The sequence below is a fragment of the Schistocerca gregaria genome, chromosome 1 (assembly GCF_023897955.1).
Source record: "Schistocerca gregaria isolate iqSchGreg1 chromosome 1, iqSchGreg1.2, whole genome shotgun sequence".
NCBI lineage: Eukaryota > Metazoa > Arthropoda > Insecta > Orthoptera > Acrididae > Schistocerca > Schistocerca gregaria.
Genome location: NC_064920.1, coordinates 747,516,044 through 747,532,212, shown reverse-complemented (window position 1 = coordinate 747,532,212; position 16,169 = coordinate 747,516,044). Strand labels below are relative to the sequence as shown.

At 38.9% G+C, this 16,169-nt stretch overlaps 1 protein-coding gene across 1 annotated transcript in view; it reads right to left on the bottom strand.

Moving 5' to 3' along the window:
- The window catches only part of LOC126272633 (CCN family member 4), a 370,610-nt gene extending 360,091 nt beyond the window's left edge, over window positions 1–10,519 (bottom strand). The window contains exon 1 of the mRNA XM_049975652.1: window positions 10,415–10,519. The gene's annotated coding sequence lies outside the window, so the exon portion shown is untranslated. The remainder of the gene's footprint in view (window positions 1–10,414) is intronic.
- Window positions 10,520–16,169: the final 5,650 nt, after the last annotated feature.

Sequence of the window (16,169 nt, the reverse complement as noted above, 5' to 3'; positions counted from 1 at the left end):
AGAACGAATGCAGCAATATAAGTTACTAAATGTACTGGAAGCGCAGGAAAGCGAACACGAAATAGTTACAGAAAAAAGTGAAAAATGTCATCGTTAGACTGATACAGCTTACAGTACAAAATAAACTTTGGTATAATTAAAGCAAGGACTACGTAATTAAGGGCGGAGTGCGAATTTCACTATTCAAAGCAAACGAGAGGGCGAGTAGATTGAAAGAGTACGTTGAAGATCTCTAGGATTTAAATGGTTCAAATGGCTCTGAGTACTATGGGACTTAACGTCTATGGTCATCAGTCCCCTAGAACTTAGAACTACTGAAACCTAACTAACCTATGGACACCACACAACACCCAGTCATCACGAGGCAGAGAAAATCCCTGACCCCGCCGGTAATCGAAGGTCTCTAGGAGCGAGAGGAATTGTCTGAAAACGTTAGGGAAGAAATGAGAATCGACATAGAAGTATATGAGATCCAGTCTTGGAGCCGAACAAAGCTTTGATACGCATGCGATCATATAAGCCAGAAGAGATAGATAACAATCCGTCGCAATTTTTAAAAACGAGTCTTCAGGTTCGCGGGTAGACTCTATGAGATTGGAAATATACCATGTTACGTGCCAAAGGCAACAAGGCCAGATATGTGTGAGATTTATCGTACAATCCACGTAACAGCTCATAGACCTAATTTGCTAATAAGAATAAGACACAGAAGAATGGAAAAGGAAATTAAGGCTAGCTTAGATGACGATCACTTTGGCTGTCACAAATATAAACGTATCAAGACAGAATTCTAACATTGCGTTTGATAATGTAAAAAAGAACTTAAAAAAATCGAGACACTTTCATATGATTTGTCACCTAGGGAAAATTAATATAGAAATATGTCCGAAATTCTGAGGAATATGAAAATAAGCTACAGAAAAGGAGGCCAGAGAGGTGAGTGGGTAAAATACATTACATGCAAGAATCTAGAGCGAAAAATAAGAATTAAAGTCCATGAATGAATTGTTCGCATTAAGAGGGTGTAATACAAAGAAGTAGTCTTTCACTCCTAGTGTTCAGCCTATCCATCAAAGAATCAATGATGGAAATAAAAGGTTCAAGAGTGGGATTAAAATCAGGGTGAAAGGATATCAATAAGATTCGCTCATGTGATTGTTAGCCTCTGTGTAAGTGAATGAGAATAGAATGAACAATCTAACAAATATACAGAACAAATCGAAAAATGACAAAAGTAATGACAAGAAGCAGAAGTGGGAACTGCGACAAAATTGTCAAAATCTAGATGAAGTGAAGCAACCCCAATAGTTTCGAAAAAAATCACACGACGGACAAAGCAAACTGGACATAAAAAGCTGACTAGTACTGGCAAAAAAGGCATTCTTGACGAAAAGAAGTTTACCAGCGTTAAACTCTGCCATTAATTTGAAGAATAATTTGAGGCACAGCGTTGTATGGCAATGAATAACGGACGGAGGGAAACCTGAAAGAAGAAAATCGAGAAGTCAGAGATGTGGTGCTACAGAGGGATGTTGAAAATTGGGTGGACTGATCAGATAAGGATATAAAGAGGTACGTCGCAGAATCGGCAAAGAAAGGAACATCAATGAAACACTGACATGAAGTAGGGACATGATGATACGATACATGTTAGCACATCAACTTTATAGTATAAATACGAGCAATGGAGGGGAAGAATTGTGGATGAAGACGGGAGATTTGAATGAAACAAATAAATAATTAATTACTTTGAGTGCAAGTAGTACTGTCAGATGAGTTTTGCACACGGGAGGAATTTATGAAGGGATGCGTCAAATCAGCCAGAGGACTGATGACTCAAAAAAAAAAAAATTGCCTCTTGGTTACTTGTAGTTCAATTTGTACATAATTCGGTCTCAAATAGTGCGTAACTTCAGCATGAACTGCAACTAGAATGACATGGTACTTACAAGGAGAGGACCACAACTGCTGGGCAGGGTTCTGGAAGAAAAGTATCCACATCACGTATAAAAATCAACCTCTATTAACTGTGTGAGGTTTACAGTAAGTTCGGAGAAATTGCTGTATACATTTTATGCACTAGTGTGTTACTGCTCACACATAAACTGCTGCTTTACTCCCCATCTCCACTCCAGTTTTTCCCACCACGAATGCAAGTGGAATATACGTGCGTGAAGTATCATACACAGTCGCTACCATCTAAGGCAACAGACTTGCAGTACATGCAGCTACGGTGTTCTCATGTCATTCTCAGGCAAAGAATGATGAGTTGTTTCCATGCGTGGAGAATTCACGACATCATTTTTTTTTCAATTCAGAGCCTCTTTTGGTGCTGCAAAAAACGTTAGGTAAAAATTTCTACGTTGTGCAATCTCTACCAGTATTGATACTCCGTTGGTTCTGTTATATTCAGTTATGTAAGATCCACAAATAATGGACTATGCATAATCACGAAACGTAGTACTGTCTGGAGTACCGTTCAGCAGTCATGTCTCATGTGGAAATGAATAGTATGCGTTTGAAGCTGAGGACGTTATTCAGTGGGTAGAAAATAGCGTTTCAACAAGCATGAACAGACTATTTACGAACATAGAGGGTTATGGTGGACATCAGGTATCCAGGTCTTCTAGCATTATTTAACGGGGAGATGTAGTCAGAATACTGCGATATTTACTAATTGCATATCGTCGAGTACTGACATCAACACTTTGTACTTATGAGGCCACTTTGAATCGTGCCATTATCAACAACATTCGCAACCGACATCGCTGGTTCGACGAAAAGCCAACGCTTTTGTGGTGATACTTTCAAGAACGTCTCTCTATTAAAGTGTGGTATGGTAGCCAGTCAATTGACTGGAACTATTGTATTACAACTTCATTGTACAAGGCTCCATTAGGTAAGCGTTCTTGAACTTCCAGAATTATTTGAAATGGTCCTTTGGGTACGGCGGTAGTTATGACGGAGACTCTGCGCATTCTGGTTGTTACGAAAACCAACATTCCGCGAAAGGCCGGTGGGCAGAAATGGTCACGATCCTTGGCCACCAAGTTACACTAAGCTAATCACTTCAGATATTTGCCTGTGGAGACATCATCAGAAGAGCTACGCGTTATGTTGCCAAAAAAATCGGAAAATATAGTGAAGTCGGAAATGAAATGCATGAATTTTGAACTTCATCATCTGCATTTGCTTAACTGGTTTTGCATTTATATGGGCTACATTCTAAGAATCGTACCTTTGTATTGGATACATGTTACGTAGAATGGTTTACTGCAAATAACATATACGACATCCTCCTAAAAAGTTACTATTGTTCGTTAAGTACCCCATATATTGGCGTTAATGATTCACATTACAGATCAAGTGCGGAATTTATTTGCAACACGTTACATTATAATACACAGATCCAGAGAAGATCAGACAGGCAAAGCATTGCTTTCTATACCGCAAAAGAGCTATCCACATGTTATTACTACGTCTGATTGAACAAATTCATGCTGTCTTCGAGCTGAAAGGAAGATACACATGATATTAGTTGTTAATAAAGTCGTGATTAACTAATATAAAATGCTCAAACAGAAATTCCATCACCCAGAAGCTTTTGTTTGGGAAAGATCTCTCTGAATACTCCTTCCATCACAAAAAATTGCTACATACGGCCAGTCACTCGTTTAAAGTTATGTGTCACAGCAATTCAGGACAGTGGACTGTGTTTCCAGTCACGAACAGAAGAATGCAGCTTGCGTACGATATTCAGTCTGGCAACATACCTCGCGAACTGCCATCATGAGTAACTTAGAAGTAGTTATCCTCAGTGTAGCCAATCAGCTTAAATCACATGATAAACGCAAGGCCTCCGATCGAGATTATATTCCAGGTAAGTTCCTTCCAGAGTAAAGTGATACAATAGCTCCATACATAACAATTATATACAACCACTCGCTCGTCGAGAGATCACTATCTAAAGTTGCCCAAGTCACGCCAAAATCCAAGTAAGGAAATAGAAATAGTGCACTGCATTACAGACCTATAGCGCTAACGTCGATTTGCAGTACGATTTCGTAACATATACGTAATGAATGTAAAAGTGGTGGTTGACGACAAAGATGTTTGGGTCAGGTCGTGCCCGGGTAGCCTAATGGTAAGGCGACCGCTCACAATAAGCGGGAAATCCGGGTTGGAGGAGGAGGAGAGGAGGAGATTAGTGTTTAACGTCCCGTCGACAACGAGGTCATTAGAGACGGAGCACAAGCTCGGATTAGGGAAGAATCATAGCCTGACACAAATTTTCATTCTCGTCATTCCATTATAAAGCTGATGGTTGTCCATACTCAGAGCTGCGAATATATATCATCTAGATATCTGTATGGTGCGGAAAGTGGCAAATGACTGTGAACAGTGAAAAATGTAGGCCTATCAAAAGGGATCCGCTAAACCCCGCTTGCGCGATGAATGACAAATCTAACCGCTGTAAATTCAACTAAATACTCAGGGATTACAACTACGAATAATTTAAATTGGAAGGATCACATAGATAATGTTGTGGAGAAAGCGAAGCAAACACCGCGATTTGTTGGTAGAACATGTAAAAAGTGCAACAGGTCTGCTAAAGACACTGCCTACACTACGTTTGTTTATCCTCTACCACAGTATTGCTGGGCCGTATCCTTACCAGATAGGACACACAGTGAATGTTGGAGAAGACTAAAGAACGTAACCGCGAAACAGGGGAGAGAATGTCACGGATGTGATATGCGAATTGGTGTGGCAATCATTAAAACGTTTTTCGTTGCGACGTACTTTTTCTTCGAAATGTGAAAATATTTTGTTGGTGCCCACCTGCTTAGGAAAAAATCATCATCATAATAAAATAAGATAAATCAGAGCCCGCATGGAGGGCTTTAAATGATCGTTTCTCCCCTGCGTTTATAGAGAGTGGCAATGCAGGAAAATAGTTTGAAGGAGGGTTCGATGAACTCTCTGCCTGGCACTGAAGTATGAATCGCGGACTAATCATATAGAGACAGATGTAGATTAACATCACACTGACATCATTGTAGCATTGAAGCTCTATTCTTAGATACAAAGGATTGAAGATCCACCTCATGGTGGTCGTCCGCTATCTACAAAAACGCTGAAGACCGTTACTTATGTATCACGGTTCGCCGATACCTCATGAGAAAGGACTTGTGCACTGTCTGTACGTAGGTTGACTGGGACGGCCATGTCGACACACACACTACGCAACCGTCTCCACACGATCTACTGTGTCTCTAGCCATCCATTAAGAACCAAGAACGTGGCGCACAGAGAAGGTAGGTAGGGGTCTGCGTACCTACCTGGATCAACGGCATATGCATGCTTTTTACCGAGGAGTGTTGAAGTTGTCTAGTAACAGTCGAGTCAACCAGATGCCAATGCACGTCTCAGATGTACAGTCCCACAGGTTCAGGATAGAGGTAATTCGTCATTTTCTGGGCTAGTATTATACGAGCATGGACAATGGTAAGGTAAGGACAGTTTTAGAATTTGATTCCTCAGGAGAAAACTACTGCACATAAGAATGTGATATCTCCAGATCCCAGTCTCAATTTGATGTATCAGAAAACCGTCTAAAGAAGTGCCAGTCTAGTCTGGTATTCTGAACTCCCCAGAAGGAACACCCCTTATTGAAGGTAAGAGGAACAGGATCTTCTGATTTCTAATATTTTTTCTTTAAATTTAGTCTAGTTAGTTAACCGTTATGGTTTTTATGTATTCTATTGTGGTTGATTTTAAAGTGGTAATCTAAATGAGGCTACGGTACTTTACTGTTCATGGAAAATGGTTTCAGTGTTACTAACCGCTGTAGACTAGAAACTATGCTTTTTCGTGAACAGGGACACTAAATTAAGTCAGGGTAGCGACAGCACGTTTTACTGAGTTCTTTTTTACTATCCTCTCGCAGCTGGGGAATGATGAAGACGGTTGAACTGAAGACAATACGCGCTGAGCTATTACTGTCTTCCGCCAAGGGAAGAGCATTCGTCATGCTGCAGAACTATTTGGGGTGCCTCATTCACGTCCTCACCGTCGTCTACAAAGTGGTAATGACAATCAGCTGGAGAAGAAGAGTGAACAAACTAGGTTTACCGTCGAACAGGGTACGCAGTTATTAGAACGGATGTTTACGCTTTCAGCTTGTGGGTTCTGTTTGCAATCTAACATCGCAAGAAAAGCTGCCTTTTTTCTCAGAGAAAAATGGAATCGAACATAAGTTTTCTAATGCTACATCAGACAGCAGTAACTGATTGGCTTATAGGTTTTTGCAAGTGCAACCCTGAAATGAAATTAAGGAGAACCAAAGGTCTCACTTCGTATCATGCAAGTGCCTTAATAAGCATGACCTTGCGCAATATTTTACTTCAGTGGATAAAATACTGGAGGATTGATTGATCCACCATAGTTAATTTACAACTGTGACAGATACCGCTTTCAGATCAATAATAAACCACACAAGGAAATATTTGCGGCGAAAAGTTGCAATGCTGTGTTTTTGCAGACGTGCTTGTATGAACGCTGCAGAAAATTTCATTCGGCCAGTGGCAACATTAAAAGACAAAATGTTTTATCTTGAATTTCCTAGCGGTTAAATGAAGATGACGTTTTGAAGTAGTTGCATCTTACCAAGCTCATAGCGTTCCTGGAAGATGTCTCTTGCTTCTCGATGAACACCCTTTCTATAAAAGATTAGAGGCATTGGAGTTTTGCAAGGAAAATGACGTAAACAAAATTTATTTACCTACCCATACAATTCGTCGAATTCAGTCATTAGATACATCATTTTTCAAGTGATTGAAGCCATAGTATCACAATGAGCGTAATACTTTAATGAGAAACAATCAGGGGAGAAGGAAAATCAACAAGATCTCTTTTGGAAAGATACTGAAAGCAGCGACTGCGGCTGTTGTTGAGAGTGGGTTAAGATCAACTGCGATTTACGCATTCAGTGCATATGTTCTGTTTAAAGATGATTTCCTTTTTAGTCATCAGAAACCGGCACCGAAAACCAGGCAGAATCACCTTCAGTATCTTACCGTGAACTTTTTCTACCTCTGAAGAAACAAACGGAGCACAATCCACCGAGAAGGAAGCGACAAGCAGTACTCCTCACGTCTCCTGAAAATATTTTTGCAGAAACAAGAAAATAAGAAGAACGAAATGTTTGGTGGAAAAATCCTCACAGTCAGAGAAGTAAGATACAATGCATGGATTTTGTTGAGCGAAATATATAGTGACTGCGCAACATCAAATCTGTGCCAAATATGAAGCAAAGGAGTTGTACCACGAAAAGTGTGCAGGGGCTGAGAGAGAGGAGAAGTACACCGCGTCACCTCATGAACACTTTCACTTGGTGGCAAGAAGGAACCGAATGAAGTGACGTGCACTACCTGCTGTTATGATCCTGGCTGATTTTAAGTGTTACGAACTGGAAATTGATTTGGGTCGTAACAGAAATTTTATTCACACACTAGATATCCTCAACAGTGATTCTGTCAGTGTGTGGTACAGACATGAGCGGCGAAGTCCAAGCCACCTTGTGGATTTGGTACTAAGGAGCATCGAAGGTTGTTAGAGAACATGGATGGTGCAACATAATATTGAATGTAAAACCTCAGCAAATTTTTATTCCACAGAGGTGCAAAAATGTGAGCTTTGAACAGTCGCCCCCCCCACCCTTTTTTGCTTGTTGTTCTGTTGATATTTCACAATTTCTATAAGGTTTATTCTTTGGTTCTCCGTTTCTTATGAATTTAAGCTGTCAGACGTTTGCAGGTAAGCAGGTGACGTAAAACTGATTCAAACAATTTATTTAAGCACCATTTTCTTACTTCTTCTAGGTGTTCTACTTTGCACTTTCTCGATACTTTTTAAATGATTATTATCAACAGGTCACAAGAAATATAAAAATGAGCACGATCTACTCAACAAAACATTTATAATACCCGAGTTCACAAGTTTCAAGAATTCTGCCAGAGGTAATATTTACTGGTTAATGGCATATAGACGACTGGGACTCGACTCGTCGGACTGAATATATCAGCTGTAAACGTTTCATTATTCCAGAACGAGACGAAACAAATTAATCTATTCACATAAGTATCTATTCTGTTCTTTCAGATTTGTGGTAGAATATTTTATAAGAACGTAATTCAGAATGAGCTTCTTGTCGTAGATGTTTCACTCGCGTTTGCTTTAGGTACTACTAACCGTCACACAGGCCATAAATAAACAGAGATATTACTTTTAAAATGTGATACACTTAACATTGTATAGGATTGCTCAGTACACACGTTGTGGTATTGTATTTGATACCTCGAACTGCATCAATGTGTAGTATTTGAAATTATAGCACTCTGCTATGTCTAAATCGATTGATTCGTTCTTTTAGTTTTCACTTTTTTTTCCTCCAAACATCAACAGTTATCTGAACTTTTTACTTTTAATCCACGCTGTTTGTAACGCAGAAAAATCATAAAGTTCTGACAGGACATTTACATTTGTGGACTACCAAAATGACTAGATTATTCCGTTTGGCAGGATCAGTATTTACATATCTGGGATACGATCTTCTTAAATGATATATGTGTCGGTACATTATGCAGGGAATAGTACAACATAGCTGCTGTCGCAATATCCAAGAGTCCCAAAGCCGCAGTCGCTCGTACGACAATTTTGGCCAACTACTCTGCGCGCCACCGTTAGAGCAGGTCTTGCCCAAATATTGTTCTTTCCGGTCTTCTTTCCTTTTATTTTCATCCACCTTCTCGTTCTTAACATTGTTTCTTGACGTAAAGAAATAAAAATTAGGGTTTAGCTTCCCGTCGATGTTCAACTCCTTAGAGATGATTCTTGACATTGAGATCATTTATACCAAATCGTATGGCTAAATATAGTCACGTTATAATACCAAAACGAATAATTATGAACTTTCAGACATTTGTAGCTGTTTTACTAACAGATTCACTTCCCACTAGATTTCGAACTGTAAGCTCAGACTAAGAAAGCAGGATTACGTCACAAAACTCTAAATTCCTGTATATCGTACTTGAGCTGCACATTTATAAAGCAAGAGCAAAGTTAGGACAATTCTACGAAAGGAAGCGCTAAGATTCTGTAATGGGACCGATTAACCCAGACCTAAAAGAGCAGTTTAAGGCACTGAGAGTCAAAAACGGAACCAAGAAATCCATTTCTGTCTTACGACTGTGTTTATGAACATGAAGGAAGTCGACGTCATGTGGGAACACGTCCCTCCCACATGAAGGTAACTGAGCTGATGTACCTTTCGGTAAGTGTGTTATTTTGGTCCAGCAAATTCTTCACCTCACACAGCAAAACGTTCCACGGTCTGTAAAAAGTACCTGAGGTTGTGTTACATCTATGGCTATTTCCATAGTACTAAGCGCTCGCATTACTTCAGTCTTCAGTGCCATGTAGCCTAAGCTGCAATTACATTGATAACAAACGAATGGTTGAAATATGATGTAATTCTTCGTCTGCTTTATAACGTTCAACTAATTTATGCAACCACTAGAACTTGACAAGTGCTATGATTTCCAAGTCAGTACGTCTATCGTCGGATCCTTACACGTAGATTACTAAACTGCCTGATGAGAAAATACGGCAACCAATCACATTAAATAGTTATTAAAGCAATTAACGTGTCCGGGGTACAACTATAGTCTTTAAATAGTCTGGATTCGCAGTTGTGCTACGATTTTACGTGCTCTGACTTCAGGAGAAATGCTGAAGCCATTCAACAGGCTTATTTTGTGGCACACTAAAGAAAACCTGACAGCAGCTATTAAGTACTAAACCGGTAATGACATCACATTATTTGTACACATTTTATTTTATTTACAACAATAACGAACTATATCGTATGCATTACGTATGAAATTTCATAACCACTATCGAAGAACAATGGAATGAATTCAAATGATAAATCGATCGTTTAACCATGCGTTCTCTTAGTTAATGCAAAAGCAGTGGGCTCCATGTATATCCTTGACCTTTATTTGGGGTAGGAATTCAGATTCTCGGTTGCACTAGTACTAACAAAGAAAATATGATTCTATGTACTGTATCTTACACAGTCTACAACTGCGAGCTGTAAGTGAGACATTAAGTATTCGTTGAAATTTGTTGGAGAAAAGTTTAGTTATTTGGAAACCTACATGTGTTGCACAGGCGAAAACATTGGACTATCGTCGGCATGGCCATCCGCAGCGACTTGACTCCGACAGACAAGTTCTAAAGGGCAGCGAGGCTATGTTTCAGCATATCCCCTAATGCGAAAGAGCAACTTTCAACTTCAACTGTGGCGCAGTGTGTGAGGGAACGGCTGGCGGCAGGAGCGGGCGCTCACCTGGCGGGTAGCGAGCAGCGTCAGCCGAGCGGCGATCGGGGGCGGCGTCGCATGCGGCGGCGGAGGCGGAGGCGGCGTCGGCGCCGGCGTCGCGGCCAGTGTGGGCTCCCGCGGCAACACTGGCGTCGCGACGCTACACCGCGCGGCCCGCGGCCGGCGCGCCGCGTGCGCGCCAGTGCGCATGCGCCGTCACGTGACCCGCCACCGTCGATAGCAGGCGCCGGCGCCGTCGTCGCTGCCGCCGCCTGTGACGGCGACGTCACCTCCGTTTACGCTCATACAAGCTCATGCGTCCGCCCGAGACGACTCGTGAGAGCTCAAACATATTTTGTAGTTACTTACCGGCCTTCGGCGTTGGGCATGGAAGTGGGTACTGATAAAACAGTTACTCATCACATATACAAGACAGACATTTTAAATGATGCTGGTAAAGTTTGAACTTCATGATATACTTTGTACGGTCGTTGGTTACTTTCACTATCCATGGCTTATTTGCACGATAATCGGTAACGACATAGACCATGTCACTTTACATTCACATCACAAATTAATTTCCAGTTATGGCTACATGCCTCTCTTTCAATACACAGATGTGATTAGCAATTTCTACCCATCATCTTTGATACATCACTGTAATAGAAATTCTTCTATGGAATAGGTGTCGTCAAGGAGCAACTCAGTTTGAGTAATGAATCCAATTTTTTCTTCTGGTGCTGTAATTATGCACTTCATTATTTCTTTCTTTCTTCTGGTTGAGTTACTGCAGAACATTGTTCCATCTCACATAACTGAAAGAAAATGTGCAAAATATGACAATTTACTGATTTTCCTGTACCCAAGATTTGCAGCTGTGGTTTAGCAGTTCGAAAGTGTACTTCTTGCAGTTAAATTCTAATCATCACTGAAACCAAGTAATTTGGAAGTTTACACACTATTTATTGCTTTCTGACCATGTGCTACACTTGTTACGGGAGTAAAACCTACACATGTACTGAGATGAATAAGTTTTAAAATTTAGAGTGAGGTCTTTCGCAGAAAATCAGTAAATGACAGTTTTAAGAACACTTTTTAGTATTTCTTCTGTTGCTATGTGTGTGCTTGTATTGATTACATAGTGGTGTGGAAAGTTGTTAGTTTTATTTATTAAAATTTGTAATGATCATTACAGCATGGCGAAAGACTCACGGAAATGTGTTTACCTCAATCTTTTAGGATATTATCGTTACCTATCCTTTTTCTTTAAAAGCTCAAGGCAATCTAGTGCAACATTATTACCATTATCACAAAATCTGATATGTACTCGCACAGTTTGTGTTATGAAAACTCTTATTCCCAGACGTCCATGTTCAAACACTTTTGGAATCTCCTCCTATCAGATATGTCAGTGTTCTGATGGAGAAGAAAAGCAGAAATTAACCACGAACAAATCATGAAAAATTAGTCCTCTAGTATGTGACTGCGAATTCTAAAATAATCCCTAACGTCTCCTAACCATTATACTGCTATGCTCCTGTACCCAACAGACTGCTCAGTTCGTCTTGTCGCCGCGACTGCGTGACCCGCAACATGCTAAAAAGATTCAGAGGAATACTGCGATCCATGCAGAGCGACACGCGTAGTTAGAACTACTGATACAACTACGCCTATGTTTTAAATATAGAAATAGAATGATCAGGACGGGTTTGGTCAACAAGTCTTAAACAGTGTAGAAAATTAAAGGAACCAATAACGACTTTATTTTACTACGAATATATTCTGAAAAATGAAGCTTCATACATTGACAAACTTTACACAGACCATTCGTTTCCTTGAAAATTTTGAAAACTTTAATTCTACAACAATGTCTATAGTCAACAATAATGTATCTGGTTACAAGAAAGATACGAATATTAACATCAATGTACGCATACACAAATCTGACAAAATACCTCCAGTGCGCAAGCAAGCAAAAGCTACGTGCTACAAAAAGGCAAATTACCAAAATCCTTGATGAAGGCCAAAATCTCGTCAGGCGCTACTAACATGGTCAGGGCAGGCTTTTCTTAGGCATAGCTTCTCTCCACTTCAGACTGCGTCCGGCTGCTGTCAACAACTGTTCGCTCGCTACTACTCGTGGTGATAATATCTCAGACTCAGAATACATATATGCACGCAACAGGGGAATCAGCTGCCAACATTTCAAAAAACTATGGAAGTCCAACTTTCATAATCCTCACCTTCACTTTTAAGAATTTTGTGGGGTGGTTCTTGCCTAAAATATTTTCAAGCAGCAAATGCAAAATTCTTAGATACTAAAATGTGAAAAATAATTTCAAAAGTCGCACAAAAGTTGTGAAACACTTAAACATAAGCTTAAAAGACTTGCATACATAATAGGAAATGGATATGCTGTACAACGTAGTCAAGGAAAATAATATACAACTATCATTTTGTGCATGTAAGGGCTCATACTTATATGGCATTGATAGTATTTCATTTAATAGAATAACAAAATGTTATTCTTAGTTCTCAAAGAGTGTAAAAATGTCTTTCAGTTGCGTAGATGCAAATATTACACACCGAAATGCTAATATATTTATCTGAGCACACACAAGTTTGAGTTGTAAGCAGACTAAGGAACTAACTACATAAACTACGTCCACTGACAACCACACCAAAATTTTCTTGTGTGTCTCTTCTTTTCATATTCACATAAAGGTCATCTACAGAATCAGTACTGATAGTATAAGTCAGAAGTATATCTTGTTCAATACCAAAAAATTGATGATACTATAATAACGCATTGTATCTCTTTGAGAAAACAGGTTCTCGTAATCAATGTGAAACATCAAAAGTCTCATATATGACACAATAACCGAAATGAATAAACGAATAATAGTAAGTTATATACATCTGAATATAAACTATGCGTCATGTGAATAGGCGCATAAGCTCAGTGCTCAGTAAATGACTCAAAATATGTACGATCACAGATAATTACATAAGTTTGGCAAGTTTCTTAAAGTACAGTTGTAAATATTAGGTCCAGGTCAATAACATGGTTGCAGAGTTGTCCTACATAGATTCATTTTCTGATGGTACAGTAAATAGTGTACCATAAAGTACTTGTTTTGATACAGAACACGCAAAGTGTGTGGCATATAACATCACTGAATGACATCCAGATTTGTCCAAAGATGTTAACGCTCCATATTTTAAAAAAGTTACAATTTATTGTTGATTCTAGTGTTCATATATAGTAATCACTTGTGATTTAAATTATCAAAGTCAAAATTGCAGGTCAATAAAAAAAGCAAAATTTCATATTATCCAGTTTCTATAGCAGATATCTAAGAAAAATATATATGTGTGTATACATGCAATTTCTTCACATACGTTATAGGGGACTTGAGATGAAGCTAACGTAGTCAGTTCACAAATTTAACATTGAATATGGGGAAGTGATAATTACAAGTAAATCCTTATTACTACAGCACAGTTGTTTCGTTTCTCAACAAAAAAATCTTACTAATGTTTACATGATGATCATAGAACAGAAAGTAGAAAGTAGCATCACAAGGCCGATGTCATCAGATGTCAAATGTCAACTTGTCCACGTGTGGAGTCGGAACTGTATGACCATACATAGGTAGTCACAACTGTAAAATAAATACAACATTCAAGAGACATATCTTATAAAGCAACTGATACTGACATACTTATTCTAGTATGTAACAAAACAACGATTTATTCTCGAACTGCTTAGTAGTAGCTGAAACAAGTGGTTTATTAACCGAAAATGAAGCAAGTAACTTCTCTTGAGCTTCAGTATTGCTTAATGTTAAGAGAAAATAACTTAAGGTGCTAGGCTCAGCATTGCATCACTACCATAGCTAAACCTAAATCTTCACAAGTCACCATAGAAGAAATTGAAGTAACTCATTTTGCACAGTTATTTATAACACGCACAAAAACGTAGCAGGTAAACTTGAAACACGTATAAAAATACTACAAGCTGAGAAGAAAAAAGCTGTCAAAATGCACAACATACTCATATGCAATCAATAGATAAACATTTTGAACACGACCAGGTCTTCTAGAATGTGTAGTTCTCTGGAACACACGCAACATTCTCGTTGTTAGAATGTAGCTCACTCGCAATGCACGCCGTACTCCGATACGAAAATAATGTTAACTTCACACAAACGCATACAGTTCTGAGTTTTTTCATCACTTCCGCAAGAGAGAAAAAAATTCATTATGATCATGTCACACACAAAGAGTAAAATTCAGTAAGTGTAAACAGCAACAACTAGAGAAACAATATATTTCACTGAGACAATTTCATTCCACAACTTCGCTAAGCTAGAACATTCATCATATAACTGCACACTTCAGCAGCAGAGGAAAAACCTTTCTTAAACCATTCATGCTTATTGGTCGATAGATACATCAAGATATGCATTCTCATCTCCAAACAGCTGGAATGAACAGGTGTCACCTTGTTGTTTCGTGTTTTCTGGAGCTTGCAAAGTGTATAGCAAGTATGATTGGTATCTCAAATTGTAACTCGTGTTCTTTCCATAATCGATGGCTCTTACATGTCATATTACATCTCGTCAGTAGCAACAAAACTTCAGTAATACTGTCTTCTCAGAAAAACTGTCCTGGCAAAACAAATCTGTCTTGACAATATCACTGACTCTACCATAGAACAATGTGTGATCAAACAGAACCTCTATGTATCCAGTACAGCTGTGAGTTCTCTGTTTAAAGAGTGTACCTTGTCTTGTACAATAAATAGCCGAGAAAATTGCTTCCTAATTAAACGGTATATAATGCCTCGTGTGTCTTCTTCAGAACAACAGTTTTCATTCATCTTCAGCATAAAATCCTAAAATCGTAATCCACTTCACATAATATAACATAATCCTATCATAATATACCATAGTTGCACGATCATAAAACGTACTAAAATCATAAGCCTCACATGGCAATTCGGAAGCAAAATTCCTCCTCATATTCCATACCTTTACCGCAAAATCTTCCCCACATTTCCCATGTGTACGCATAAAACTGTGAAATTATCACTCTTCAAGATTCTTTCGAAATAGCTGAACAAGCATCAGTCAGTCAGAAACTTTCCTAGTTAAACTACTTACCATCATAAATACCTTTCTCAATTCAGAACCACTCGTACACGATCTCTTATCCAAAATAAAGTCAGCAGTCATCTATGCCTATAAAATGGTAACATACGTCACAAAATTTGTACCTACAGAAAACGTAATCTGATGCACTTTCCTCAAAAATAACACTCTATTCTGCCTCGTAAACGTAAAGCAAAACGTACATAACAACTTACCACAACTGACAAGAAACTTCAAAATATGTGCAAACTGTCTACCTAAAAAAAAATATCACCATCTTAGAACCTTAAAACCAAGTCTAATTTGCTATACCAAGACCACAAAAGAAAAGTTTAAAACTCACGATCTAAGATAACAGTCCTGAATTTCAATTAGGTCCTTCATAAGTAAAAATCCTACTTCCACTGTATTATAACCTTGTCAGACTATGCTTAGCAACTTTAAAGTAGCCTTCCTCAGGTAACACAAATCACAGATCGTCACTAGTCATTAAAATTCACTGTATGGTAGATTGACAGTAAAAGAAAAATTAACACATATGCTGATCACCTGAAGGGTATGAAACAATGCTGAAAGCTAAAGTAAGAAAATGCAGTGCAACAGCTAGGGCACCTATGCCTGCCACT